We start from the raw sequence: 13,552 nt of genomic DNA, 5'->3' as shown, positions 1-13,552 counted from the left end.
GTAATAATACCCTGCCCCGTTGTTAGGGGTGAGATGCAATGAAAAACGAAAAATGATTCAGGTGGAGGGCTTCGCCCTCCCCCGATGACCTTCAAAAAAAAAAGAATCATCCGTAGATCCATCGCCTTCGCAACTGATGTTCGTTCACTTCGCATGCTGTGTGTTACCAGGGCGACAGTGCAGTGGGCAAGCTTGTGCGTCCGTAGATCATCGACGTACGTGGATTAATTGGGTTCGTCGGATCAGTACACCAGGTACATGCATGCTGTTAATCGCACGTACATGGTGTTAACTGCGAGGTACGTGCAACCGATGTCCGTGCATGCATCATGTTGTACTAGTTGTAGTAGCCTGGAAGCTCCATGTCACCTTTAGTGCATGATGAGTTGCCTCCTTCCCTTTATCATTCCTCGGAGTCGGAGTCTGTTAATTATAGTGAGCCCAGCACGGCTGATCGCTGTAAATATTATGGCGGGAGGCAGTATTGTGCAGTTATGTTGCCACTTCCTTTTTTGACATTATTAGTAGTGATGCGACTTTTGTTCTCGTCGGATCTTGCCACCGTTTTCTTTGCTGCACAGCAGCACAGGAAGAGCTTTGTTTTGCAAGTTGCATGTCGTACTTGGGCGCTACGATCGAGTTGTGCGCACTAGGTACATGCTTGTCCGTTCTAAAAGTCAGCAGTGATGACTACTGCTCATGCTCAGTCAGGAACTCAGGATCGGTATGCAATGCACGGTGGAATGCTCAAGTCGTCGACCATGCAAGCGGACGCACGAGGGTTTGAATTGAGACCGGTGGCCGCGAAACCATGGGCAAGCCACTACGTGTACAGTGTGCGATCACCAGTGATCAATGTTAGAAATTAATTCTTTATGATTACCGAAATAGGATCTTTGGCCTAGCATTAGACCACCCAATTTCATGATGAGAACACCTTCACTAGAGCGGAAGCGTGAGAACTTAGAGGAACATGGCGAAGTCTCGTGCCTGCTCGATGCAGGCTCTGTGTATGCGTGTAACCCATGTCTGCACCTTGAGTCCTCCGGCACTGATGAGATGGCCGGGGAAGAAAAGAGCAGCACCTGGGTGATGTAGACGGCAGCAGGAAAACGACGGCTCTGCCCTATGGTGGCGGTCGGTGGTGGTCTTGGCCTTCCCATTACCTCAACACATCCCGGATCGGTAGGGTTTTAGGGAATTAAGGGGGCTGAATAAAATGTACGTCAGCCAAACTTATCATAGGTATCCAGACCCCACGCTTTATATGTGTGCTGGCAATAGGGGACCAAAACCATCTATCGGTTAGAGGTGCCCGATATCAGCCGATCAGAGCGGTTTTTTGGGGGTCAACAGCCACGTACGTTGGTTCGTGGCCCATCCCCTTAACGTTGTTTTCTTTACCCGGTCAGGGCCGAGATCAACCAACATTCTTCCCCTTGATCGTTAGGCTCAACTTCATTCGCCCATTCTTCATAGAAATAATATATAAAAGTAAGGTGTTACAACAGCCACTGAAATGCCATTGAACCTCAATACTTATAATACATCAGCCTACTTCAAAATGAAAAATATATTACTTAATGGGAGTGGTTTATTTAGAAGGTCTTTATTTCCAGTATCAAAAGGCTTTCCAGCAACCCATGCTACCAACATAATCATACAATTGGGTGGTAAGCCTTTGATAAAAGGATCCGTATTCAGACGTACTCATACGTTCAACTTCAATAGCTTGATCCTGGATTCTATCTTTCACAACACAAAACAAATTGTCAATGGTTTTGGCAACGCCATTTGACTTGTTGTTACTCGCATACAAAACTACATGTTCATATTGCAGTATGTGGCTTAGAGATGCTGTCTGCCACCATAATTTCGGGAGTAAAATTTCTTGACATACAACCTATCCAGTAGCCTCTTAACATGTCACATAATTAAATGCATTATTTCTCATGTCATCAGTGTCATTATGAAGCTTTTCCACGATATAGCTCCATATGCGAGAGTGGGGATGTAATATAACGTGGAAACTTTAATATCCACACATCTCGCGTAACCAATGTCTGAATAACCCAGGATATTGAGGTTATCATACTTCTTATCAGTGAGCATGTAAACTTGCATATGTGCAAGACTTTTGGCGGCTTTTCCAGTGGTCCATTTTTTAACTTACTTGTATATTTGCCGATTATCTCGATCATAATTAGCGCACATTCATACTTGAATACTTATATTGCTTCTGACAGCTGAAGCATAAGGAACCGACATTATCTGATCAGTTGTTTATAATGGTCCCTTGGACACTAAGATGTCCACTTTTATCGCTCTTAACTTTAATAGCAAGTGAGATAGAGTACTAGCACATAATCCTTTTCTTTCGTACTTGTGATGTATGTCATCATAATAAGACTTATACTCCTTTTGGACCAATATCTTGACGAAACTCAATACAAGCAAAATATGAGGCATCACCAAGACTCATACTCATAAATAGAAGATAGAAATTTCTTGGCGCGCCAAAAATATTCCGTCTTCAGAAGGTAGTGAGCTTACTCCCCCTCGACTTATGGCATGAGTGTCCCAACGCTCATCTTATTTCATAATTGTATTTCTTTGAACAACATGCCATATGTCAACTTTATCTTCATAACGAAACCTTACAGTTGAGTCATTCATACTTTTTTTAACTAAGCCAACACAAAAGCATGTTATAATAATAACACAAGCATCACAACTCACTGAGAAAAATCTATTGAGTTACATCATTAGAGCTCATAATTTTCATCCTATGTTGCAACAAGGTGTTAAGATGATCATTCACACACATTATCAATCACAGGGAAATTTTAAGTTTCAACACTAAGTGTTGCATTAGGTATTTCTTCTCAACTTGCCTGATGCATATGAACCAAGATCCAATGGAGTTATCCTTCATTATTCATGTTCATATGCTCCAGGTTCCTGATAATCACTTTAGAAGATGGAAAAATAAATCCAAAATCTTGATAACAATCAACTCAGCTCTAGACCACAACACCGTTGGGCAGAATATGGAAAAGAACTTCAAGAGTTGCGACACATGATTATAAAACAACGTTGGTCAGAAATATAACCATGAGCCACATGATACTGACAAACTTGCCACTTGAGTGAAGTGTGACACATGATTATAAATTGCGTTGGTCAGATATGTAACCACGAGTCACATCATAATCAACTTTTGATTTGCAAGCTTGTCACTTTAACATTCATGTGTGCTTCATAATTCGCATAAGGGAGCAAGTACATGTAATTAACATGATAAATAGAGTAAGTTTTCATTCATTCTTCTAAATAAGAGTTGTTACATCTTAATTAGAGAACTGGCATTACACTACTGGAATCAGCTTCTTTGCCGTCCGCCATGGCAGACGGCAAAGGCATGGATCACGGACGGCAAACCATCCAGCTGAACACGTGCCAGCAAAGGCCTTCTTAACGGACAGCAAAGGATTGTGCCGTCAGCCATCCGAGGCCAGCAGACGGCAACGACGACGGACGGCAGCAGTGTGAGGTGAGAGCCGTTAGGGGTTAACGGCGTTCTTTGCCGTCCGCCAGCCGACGACAAAGAGGCAAAGCTCTTTGCCGTCCGTTGACGGACGGCAAAGAGCTTAGCTAGGGCAGCACTAGCATGCTGCCACGTGGCTAGCTATGCCGTCGGCCAACAGACGGCATAGATGGCCCTGTTTGCCAGGCCTATTTGGTCACTTTGATGTCCACTTGTAGATGGCAAAATGACCAAGTAGGCAGCCAGTGTTGCAAGTTTGCACAGGTGACTGCCACGTGTCCTCTTTGCCTTCCGCTAGCAGACGGCAAAGATCCTGTATAGCCCTTGTTTTTTCTGTTTTTTCTTAAATTCATTCAATTTCATAGAATTTCATATATATACACACACACACATATGGAAATACTTTCGACGAGCATACCAACACATATACATACCAAATCATATCCCTGCCATATGGATATGATCATCCAACACATATACATAGCAAATCAAAAGTCCATATGCAACATATATAGCTAGCCAACATATCCAACAACAAGCATACAATGGTTTCATCCATACATGCATATATAGGTAGCAAGTTTCACATTGTTCATCCTACAAAATCAAAACAAAAAGGAAACATAAAGAGAAGAGTAGACTCCATCGACACAAGCTTCCTCATCTAAAGCAAATCTGCAAATAGGGAAAGAAGAAAGTTAGAAGGAGAAATTAAGAAGAAGAAGAAGACTAGCTAAAAGAAGGAGGAGGAATAAGAAGAAGAAGAAGAAGAAGAAGAAGAAGAAGAAGAAGAAAAAGAACAAGAAGAACAAGATTTTTTTTCTCTTTCTTTTTCTCCTCTCCTCTTCTTTATCTTCTTCTTCTTCTAACTAAGGTAAGCAAAAAATGTCATTTTATTGCTAAGCTAGGTAAAAATGCTAAGTGTAGGTCATTTTAGAGCTAAGCTAGGTAAATAGGTCATTTTGGAGCTTAGTAAGGTTATTATGTCATTTTCGAGGAAAATAAGCTAAGTCTATGTCATTTTGGACGTAACAAAGATTATCATGCCATTTTTGACCTAAGTATGCTAAGTATGTCATAAATGAACTGAATAAGCAAGTATAGCTCATTTTTTATGTAACTTAGGTAATTATGCCATTTAGGAGGAAAATAAGCTAAGTATCCATTTGTAAAGCAAAACATTAGAGAAAACTTACCCTCATCAAAACAAATATGATGAAGATCGCTGTCGGTGTCAAAACCGGCGGATCTCAGGTAGGGGGTCCCAAACTGTGCGTCTAGGCGGATGGTAACAAGAGACAAGGGACGCGATGTTTTACCCAGGTTCGGGCCCTCTTGATGGAGGTAAAACCCTATGTCCTGCTTGATTAATATTGATGATGTGTGTTACAAGAGTGGATCTACCACGAGATCAAGGAGGCTAAACCCTAGAAGCTAGCCTATGGTATGATTGTTGTTCGTCCTATGGACTAAAGCCATCTGGTTTATATAGACACCGGAGAGGGCTAGGGTTACACAGAGTCGATTACAAAGGTAGGAGATCTACATATCCGTATCGCCAAGCTTGCCTTCCACGCCAAGGAAAGTCCCATCCGGACACAGGACGAAGTCTTCAATCTTGTATCTTCATAGTCTTGGAGTCCGGCCGATGATGATAGTTCGGCTATCCGGACACCCCCTAGTCCGGAACTCCCTCAGTAGCCCCTAAACCAGGCTTCAATGATGACGAGTCCGGCGCGCATATTGTCTTCGGCATTGCAAGGCGGGTTCCTCCTCCGAATAATTTATAGAAGATTGTGAACACCAAGATAGTGTCCGGCTCTGCAAAATAAATTCCACATACCACCGTAGAGAGAATAATATTACACAAGTCCAATCTGCTGACGTATTTCGTGGCGTGACGTCACACCATTACCAAGCCTTTACTCAAATTGTTTTTATTGTATCACCTCAGCGCGTTTAGCGAGGCGGTTTCCTTGGCACGTCTTGTCGAAGCAGAGATCGTGTTCCCCTTATTTCGGGATTCCCATCAATACGGACGTGGGTAACCCAACCGCGCCATTGATTACAACGCTTGGGAGATAAGAGAGTTTTATCAGGCCGGTGGGGACGCATGCTTCCGTCCGCCCATATAAGGGGATAAAGATCCAATCCTTTTACCTGCGCCTTCTTCCTCCTTGGCTTATCCATCTCTGTGAACTCGAGCTCCAGCGCCCAAGTCCGCACATCTCACCTCAACCTTCTCCAAATATGTCCGGAGCAGGGGGCAAGTGGATGGCCTCCTCCGTCACGGAGGGGCATATCCAGAAGCTGCGCAGCGCCAGATACTTGTCCAGCGACATCGCGCATCGGCTCCCCGACGAGGGAGAGCTCATCCCCTCCCCTAGGCCCCATGAGAGGGTAGTATTCCTTCCCCATTTCCTCCGCGGACTGGGCTTCCCACTTCATCCCTTTGTCCGGGGGCTCATGTTCTACTACGGCCTAGATTTCTATGATCTGGCCCCGAATTTTATCCTCAACATCTCAGCATTTATCGTTGTGTGTGAGGCCTTCCTCTGCATCCAGCCCCACTTTGGCTTGTGGCTCAAGACCTTCAGTGTCAAGCCGAAGGTTGTGAAGGGCAGCCAAGCGGAGTGCGGAGGCGCCATGGTGGGCAGGATGTCCCACGTTACTTGGCTGGAGGGTACTTTCGTGGAAACCATTAAGGGGTGGCAATCGGGGTGGTTCTACATCACCGAGCCGCGTGACCCTGATTGGGCAGTGGCCCCCGAATTTAGATCTGGCATCCCTACGCGGCTCACCTCCTGGAAAGAGAGTGGCCGGATCTGGGGGGATTCGGAGGAGCTGACCGGACTCCAAGCCTGTATCCAGAAGCTAGTGGACAAGAAGCTCAAGCTTGTCAATGTAGTCCAGGTCATGCTCATCCGCCGGATTCTCCCGTGCCAACTACGGGGCTTCAACATGTGGGAGTTCGATCCGGCGCAGCACCAGACTCTGAGCGAGCTCTTTGACACTACGTACGAAGATGTCTGGAAGGTGCTATTCAAGGGCGCCGAGGCTCCCGCATCCGCTACCGAAGATCGCGGATTCCACTCGCAGCGTCCAGCTGACGAGGTAAGTGATTTTGCCACTTGTTTTCCATAGTTTGACTCTATGCGGGATCTAAACTCCCTTTACCTTTAACTGGACTGGTTGGCGAAGGCCGAACGGACTATCTGTCCGGCCCCATTGCCAGAGGACCCAGCGGATGCCCGCCTAACGGGGCTGCTGGCTCCGGCACCCCACGTGGTGCCGGAGAAGAAGGCCAAGAAGAAGGCCACGGGGACTCAAAAGAGTTCCCATTTTCAGGTGCTATCGGATGATGAATCCGAGGCTGACTCCTCCCACCAAGGCGAGGAGGAGAAGAAAGCCTCTCCCCCAGTGAGGGGAGGGAAGAAAAGGAAGGCCTCTCCAATAAGGGAGGCCGAAGGGTCCAAGAAGGGAAAAACTCTTCCCCCGGACTGCTCCGCCAATGCCAGTGACGACGACGAGGACTGGCCTCCAAGGGCCAAGCCCCTGGCGAGATCGTAAGTATCCGGACTCCCGAATAACTTCAAGGTTTTTATTTTTCGTCACATAATGTCTTCCTAATGCCGCATACAACCCTGCAGTCCGCCTAAGGATGATTTTCCCATTTCAACGAGCGGGTCCTTAGGTGCGTCAGATATGGATTCTCTTCCGACTGCCTCCACCCCCCGTGACGCGGACGATGCCGAGGTGGGATCCCAGGAAAGGACCCACCAGGAGGAGAGGGCCCCGGAGGTGTCGCAGGACAGCCTCCCGGACTTTGCACCGGACTCGGCCCCGGAACCCACAGTGGCTCCGGAGTCCGGCGGGAGACCCCTTCGTAAGAAGGGCAAGACTGCGACGCCGGCAGCCTCCGTCCAACCAGAGGCGCCGGATAATTTGCTGGAGGCGCTCAACGGCGCCTCCATCGAAGAGGAACATCGCACTGTTATGAGTGCGGTGATTCAGAAGGTGCAGCTCGCCAAGAGCGGGCTAACCGAAGCCTGCAGCAGCCTTCTAACAGGCTTTGAGGTAAGAATTTCAATATGTATAAAATGGTACCACATAGACAGTAGCCCCTGATGCTCGGTTCGGTGTTCGGAAAGAAAAGTCGGACTGAGGATCTAAAAAGATATATGCAGGAGTCATAATAAATATGTCAATATGGGATTGCAGGCTGCGCTGCTGACCTCTGCCGCACTGACTGCGGAGGTCAATACTTTGAAGGAAAACCTCGAGCGGTCTGAGAACGAGCTCGGCCGTGCCAAGAAGCAGCTCGAGGACAAGGAAGGTGAGTAACACCTGAGTAAAATTGTACCTTACAGAAAAGGATTTTGGTTGCAAAAAAGAATGACAAGGATAACGTGGGTATTGCAGGGGCCACTAACGAGGTGGCGACCCTGAAAGAGGCGGTGGCCGCGGCCGAACATAATGCGGCCGAGGAGCGCACCGAGTGAGAGAAGCAGGAGGCGCGGGTAGCGGAGGTACAGCAAGAGCTCCAGGATCTCGTGAAAAAACATGAGAGCCTGGAGCATGACTCGAAGACTCGAGAGTCTGAGCTTGCAACGGCTCTTGAGAGTGCCAAAGCCGCTAAGGCCGAAGCCTACAAGGCCCTCCAGGAGATTGAGGCGGTGAAGAAAATAGCAGCGGGTAAGGCATTTTTCATGCAAAGTAAGCATGTGAGTGTTAATTACCTGTTGCTTACCCGAATTCGGAGCTCTCCAGGAGCGTTCGCAGATCTTCCTCGCAGCGTGTCCGATGTTGCCGCATTCTACCGAGCCGAGGAGGGGAGCTCGATGGAGAAGGTCTTCTGGTCTCAGTATGCTGAGGCCGGACATCCGGTGCCCCTTAGCGACCAGCTGCTTCAGCTGGTCGAGCTTCACAAGGCGGCCGAACAGGCCATGAAGGGCCTCATAGTTCGGCTGTGGCCTAAGGAGGCCATGCCTGGGAGCTACTTCGGCCTGGTGCGGCGGCTGGTGGATGTGTGCCTGTGGGTTGAAGTCATCAAGCACTCCGCCTGTATTGAGGGTGCCCGTTGGGCCCTTGCCCGCGCAAAGGTGCACTGGGGCAAGATGGATGCCCAGAAGCTTGTGACGGACCCGCCACCAGAGGGCAAGGAGCATCGCATGCCCGAGATGTATTATAAGAGTGTGCTGAAGGGCGCCCGCACTATTGCGGGGGAGTGCTCCAAAGATGTAATTTTTGAGTAGACTCGCATTTTTTTATCCTGTGCGCTGAAAACTTAGTTCATATGCGCTAAGCAACGCTTGTTAATTTAAAATATTACCTTATGTGCGGTTTATCAAATCTGAGAGATGGCAAGTCGTTGGCTTCAGCCCCCATGCCACGAGTGTTGGGGTGTTCGGGATAAACTTGAGCACTCGTGTTCCCATTTTTGGGTCCATCTAGGGAGGCGCTCAACACAGCGAACAAGGCAACCGGACTTATAATGCTTGAACACTCTCACTTAGCCATAGAATTCTATAATTTTAAATTTTGGCGAAGCCCCTAGTCTTCGGAAGGCCGAATTTGGGGCGCTATCCACGCCTGGGCCGGACAAGATCCGGCTCCTCGCTCTAAGCGGAATAAGTCTTTAAGGACTCGCAAAAACCTCTCGAACAGCGACCGGCTCTCGCCTCATCATGACGGTCAGTTTTAGCTTTCTCCACTGAGGCGTTAACCCAGCTCAACTGGGGCGCAATCGCAGTGGTTCTCCCAGTGCTACCTTAGCCGATAACGGAACGTAAGGTACCAAAACATGGGAGCCGGGCAAACCCAACTATTGACCCAAGACATGATTCGGAGCCGATGCATATAATGCTATAAGTTCGGGGTGCCGCACTTGTGATAGTGTTCGGACTTATCACACCATGATGCGGGAAACATAAGCCCCTGGTGTGTTTTAACCGTACCAAGTTGTACGGATGCGACATGTTGTAAATGAACATATGTATGAAAAAGGAATGCAATTATAAGCAAAAAGGTGCTGCATTGTTTTATTCAATAAGTGCTGCTATGAATGCAGAACGATACAAATAGTGCGATAAGCAAGGGATGGGACTGTTAAACATGTCCCCCTCCAGGGGTAGGCTACGGATTGGTGTAGAAAAATACTCGTAATGGAGACCACCTGTATATTCGTCGTAGCCTTTATCCTTCCCTGGCTGTTGCATCGTGAGTTTGGCAGGTCTGCTGCCGGACAGGGCCTCTGACGAACGGAGTCCTGTGGGTAAAAAATAAAAGGTAAAAAGAAAAAAAGAACGACACACTTGAGAGCCCCTGGTGTGGTTGAGCCGCAGTCTGGGCTTATCATCGTCGTGCCCCTCTCCCCATGCACATGGTATCTTCAGAGCGTAATGGTGTACGCGAAGGACCTGCTTTGACGTTTTGCAGGGGCTGGGGTTGGGGCCGCACTGCTACGCGTGCTCGGAACGTGCCAGGTGGTCTTGTTGTAGGTTACTCCGGGCACGCTTAGCTATGTCCGGCCGCTTAACGGCCGGACTCGAGAATTGCCTTAAGAGGCTGCATTGTACTTCTGCCGCGAGAGCCGCTGTGTGTTCCTCCGTTCGGAGAGAATGTTGAGTGTTTCCGTTGACCGTGATGACTCCTCGAGGGCCTGGCATCTTGAGCTTGAGGTATGCACAGTGCGGCACCGCGTTGAACTTTGCAAACATGGTACGTCCGAGCAAGGCATGATAGCCGCTGCGGAACGGGACTATGTCGAAGATTAACTCCTCGCTTCGGAAGTTATCCGGGGATCCAAAGACCACTTCCAGTGTAACTGAGCCTGTACAATTGGCTTCTACACCTGGTATGACGCCTTTAAAGGTCGTCTTGGTAGGTTTAATCCTTGAGGGGTCTATGCCCATTTTGCGCACTGTATCCTGATAGAGCAGGTTCAGGCTGCTGCCGCCATCCATCAGGACTCTGGTGAGGTGAAATCCATCGACGATTGGGTCTAAGACCAATGCGGCGAATCCGCCGTGGCGGATGCTGGTGGGGTGGTCTCTTCGGTCAAAAGTGATCGGGCAGGAGGACCATGGATTGAACTTCGGGGCGACTGGCTCCATCGCGTATACGTCCCTGAGTGCACGCTTCCGCTCCCTTTTAGGTATGTGCGTTGCGTATATCAGGTTCACCGTCCGCACCTGTGGGGGGAAACCCTTCTGTCCTCTATTGTTCGGCGGTCGGTTCTCTTCCTCGTCATTGCTATGCAGCCCCTTGTCATTTTTTTCGGCAATTAACTTGCCTGCCTGCTTGAATACCCAACAGTCCCTATTGGTGTGGTTAGCTGGCTTTTCGGGGGTGCCGTGTATCTGGCACAAGCGGTCAAGTATTCGGTCCAAATTGGATGGACCCGGAGCAGTTCTTTTGAATGGATTTTTCCGCTGACCGGGTTTAGAGCCTCTGAATCCGGCATTGACTGACGTATCCTCACTATTGTCGCCGTTGATGCGGCGCTTGTTTTTGTTACGACGCGACCTGCCATTTCGGTCCTTGAAATCCGGACTGCCAGAATTTTTGCTGAGGTTGTTGCTGCGTGCTAGCCAGCTATCCTCACCCGCGCAGAAGCGGGTCATGAGTGATGTGAGGGCTGCCATGGATTTCGGCTTTTCCTGTCCCAGGTGCCGGGCAAGCCACTCGTCGCGGATGTTATGCTTGAAGGCCGCGAGGGCCTCCGCGTCCGGACAGTCGATGATTTGGTTTTTCTTGGTTAAGAACCGTGTCCAGAATTGTCCGGCCGATTCGTCTGGCTGCTGAATTATGTGTCTTAGGTCATCAGCGTCTGGTGGTTGCACATACGTGCCCTGGAAGTTATCGAGGAATGCGGCTTCCAGGTCTTCCCAACTCCCAATTGACTCTGCTGGCAAGCTGTTAAGCCAATGCCGGGCTGGTCCTTTAAGCTTGAGGGGGAGATATTTGATGGCGTGAAGATCGTCACCGTGGGCCATGTGGATGTGAAGAAGATAGTCTTCGATCCAAACCGCGGGGTCTGTTGTGCCATCGTAAGATTCGATATTCACGGGTTTAAACCCTTCGGGGATTTGATAATCCATTACTTCATCTGTGAAGCATAGTGGGTGTGCGGCGCCTCTGTACTGGGCGATGTCACGACGGAGCTCAAAAGAGCTTTGTCCGTTTTGTTCGGCCCGGCCAGACTTACTGTGTCCGGCGCGACGGTTGTCGTCACGTACCGTGGGGCACCCACGCGATCCATAGATCGATCTTGATTGTCTTGCCTTACCCTCCAATATATCTCGCAAGTCCGGAGCGTTTCCCTGTGGCCTTGTGCTCTTCGAGCGATGCCGGGGTACGGGTCTAGTGAAGGGCCTAGAGGCCTCTCTGTCGCGACCACGGGGTGTTCGGTCAGCCGTATTGTCTCCTGGTGATGCGGGTTCATACGCTTCCTCCTCTAATCGGGGGAGCAACTTGCGTTTAGGATAGCTTTTGGAGGGGCGTTCGAGCTCATGCTCTTCGGCCGCGAGGACTTCAGACCATCTGTCGGCTAGCAGATCTTGATCAGCTCTAAGTTGTTGCTGCTTTTTCTTGAGGCTGTTCGCCGTGGCCATAAGCCTACGTTTAAAACACTCTTGTTCGACGGGATCCTCAGGCACGACGAATTCATCGTCGTCGAGGCTTGCCTCGTCTCCGGAGAGAGGCATATAATCCTCTACCTCTTCTTCTGTCGCTCTCTCATGAGGGCTGGCGTCTCCGTCCTCCTGCGCTGCATCTTGCTGGAGTGGGTTATCTTCGGCACTGTCCGGTGTATTATTATCTCCGGTGCCGGAGTCTTCATTCTTGCTGTGGCGGGATTTAGAGCGGCGCCGCTGACGCCGGCGCTTTGGCTGCTTCTTGGAGGGGTCATTCTCCGCTGTTTCTTCGCCATTCCCATCCTTTGGGATATCCACCATGTATATGTCATATGATGAGGTGGCTTTCCAGTGCCCAGTAGGCGCTGGTTCTTGGTCGTCTCCGGCATCTTCGTCCATACCGTCGATGTCTTCGAAGTCGTAGTCTAGCATGTTGGTTAGATCGTCGACAGCGGCTACCAAGTGGGTGGTGGGTGGGCTTTGAATTTCTTCGTCGTCCGCATCCCAACCGTCCTGACCGCAGTCCGGCCAGGGCTCTCCTGATAACGAGAGATACTTTAGCGAACTCAAGATGTCGCCAAAAGGTGAGTGTTGAAAGATGTCCGCTGCGGTGAACTCCATGATCGGCGCCCAATTGGACTCGATCGGAGGGGGCGCAGGAGGTTCGGAGTCCGACACCTCGGAGTCACGAGCTTCATGAGGGACAAGGTCATTGTTCGGCTCTATCGCCGTAGAGGTGGCAGCCCCTGAGGTAGTGTCTAGCCATCCATCCTCGATCTGCGCAGCCGGCTCCGAATTGAAGATCGGAGCGGGTTCGAGTGCAGCCTCCAGGGTACTGTCTGGCTGCAGAGCTAGATCATGTTCGCCGTGACAGTGCGGCACGCTCGGCTGTGGCTCGAATCCATCGAGGATCAAGTCCCCGCGGATGTCCGCCGTGAAGTTTAAACTTCCAAATCTGACCTGATGGTCAGGGGCGTAGCTTTCGATCTGCTCCAGATGGCCAAGTGAATTGGCCCGCAGTGCGAAGCCGCCGAATACGAAGATCTGTCCGGGGAGAAAAGTCTCACCCTGGACTGCATCGTTGATGATGATCGGAGTAGCCATCGAGCCTATCGGTGACGACACAGAGGAACTCTCAATGAAAGCACCAATGTCGGTGTCAAAACCGGCGGATCTCGGGTAGGGGGTCCCGAACTGTGCGTCTAGGCGGATGGTAACAGGAGACAAGGGACACGATGTTTTACCCAGGTTCGGGCCCTCTTGATGGAGGTAAAACCCTACGTCCTGCTTGATTAATATTGATGATGTGTGTTACAAGAGTGGATCTACCACGAGATCAAGGAGGCTAAACCCTAGAAGCTAGCCTATG

The sequence above is a fragment of the Triticum dicoccoides genome, chromosome 4B (genome assembly GCF_002162155.2).
Source record: "Triticum dicoccoides isolate Atlit2015 ecotype Zavitan chromosome 4B, WEW_v2.0, whole genome shotgun sequence".
In the NCBI taxonomy this organism is placed as follows: domain Eukaryota; kingdom Viridiplantae; phylum Streptophyta; class Magnoliopsida; order Poales; family Poaceae; genus Triticum; species Triticum dicoccoides.
This window is presented reverse-complemented; position numbering follows the sequence as displayed.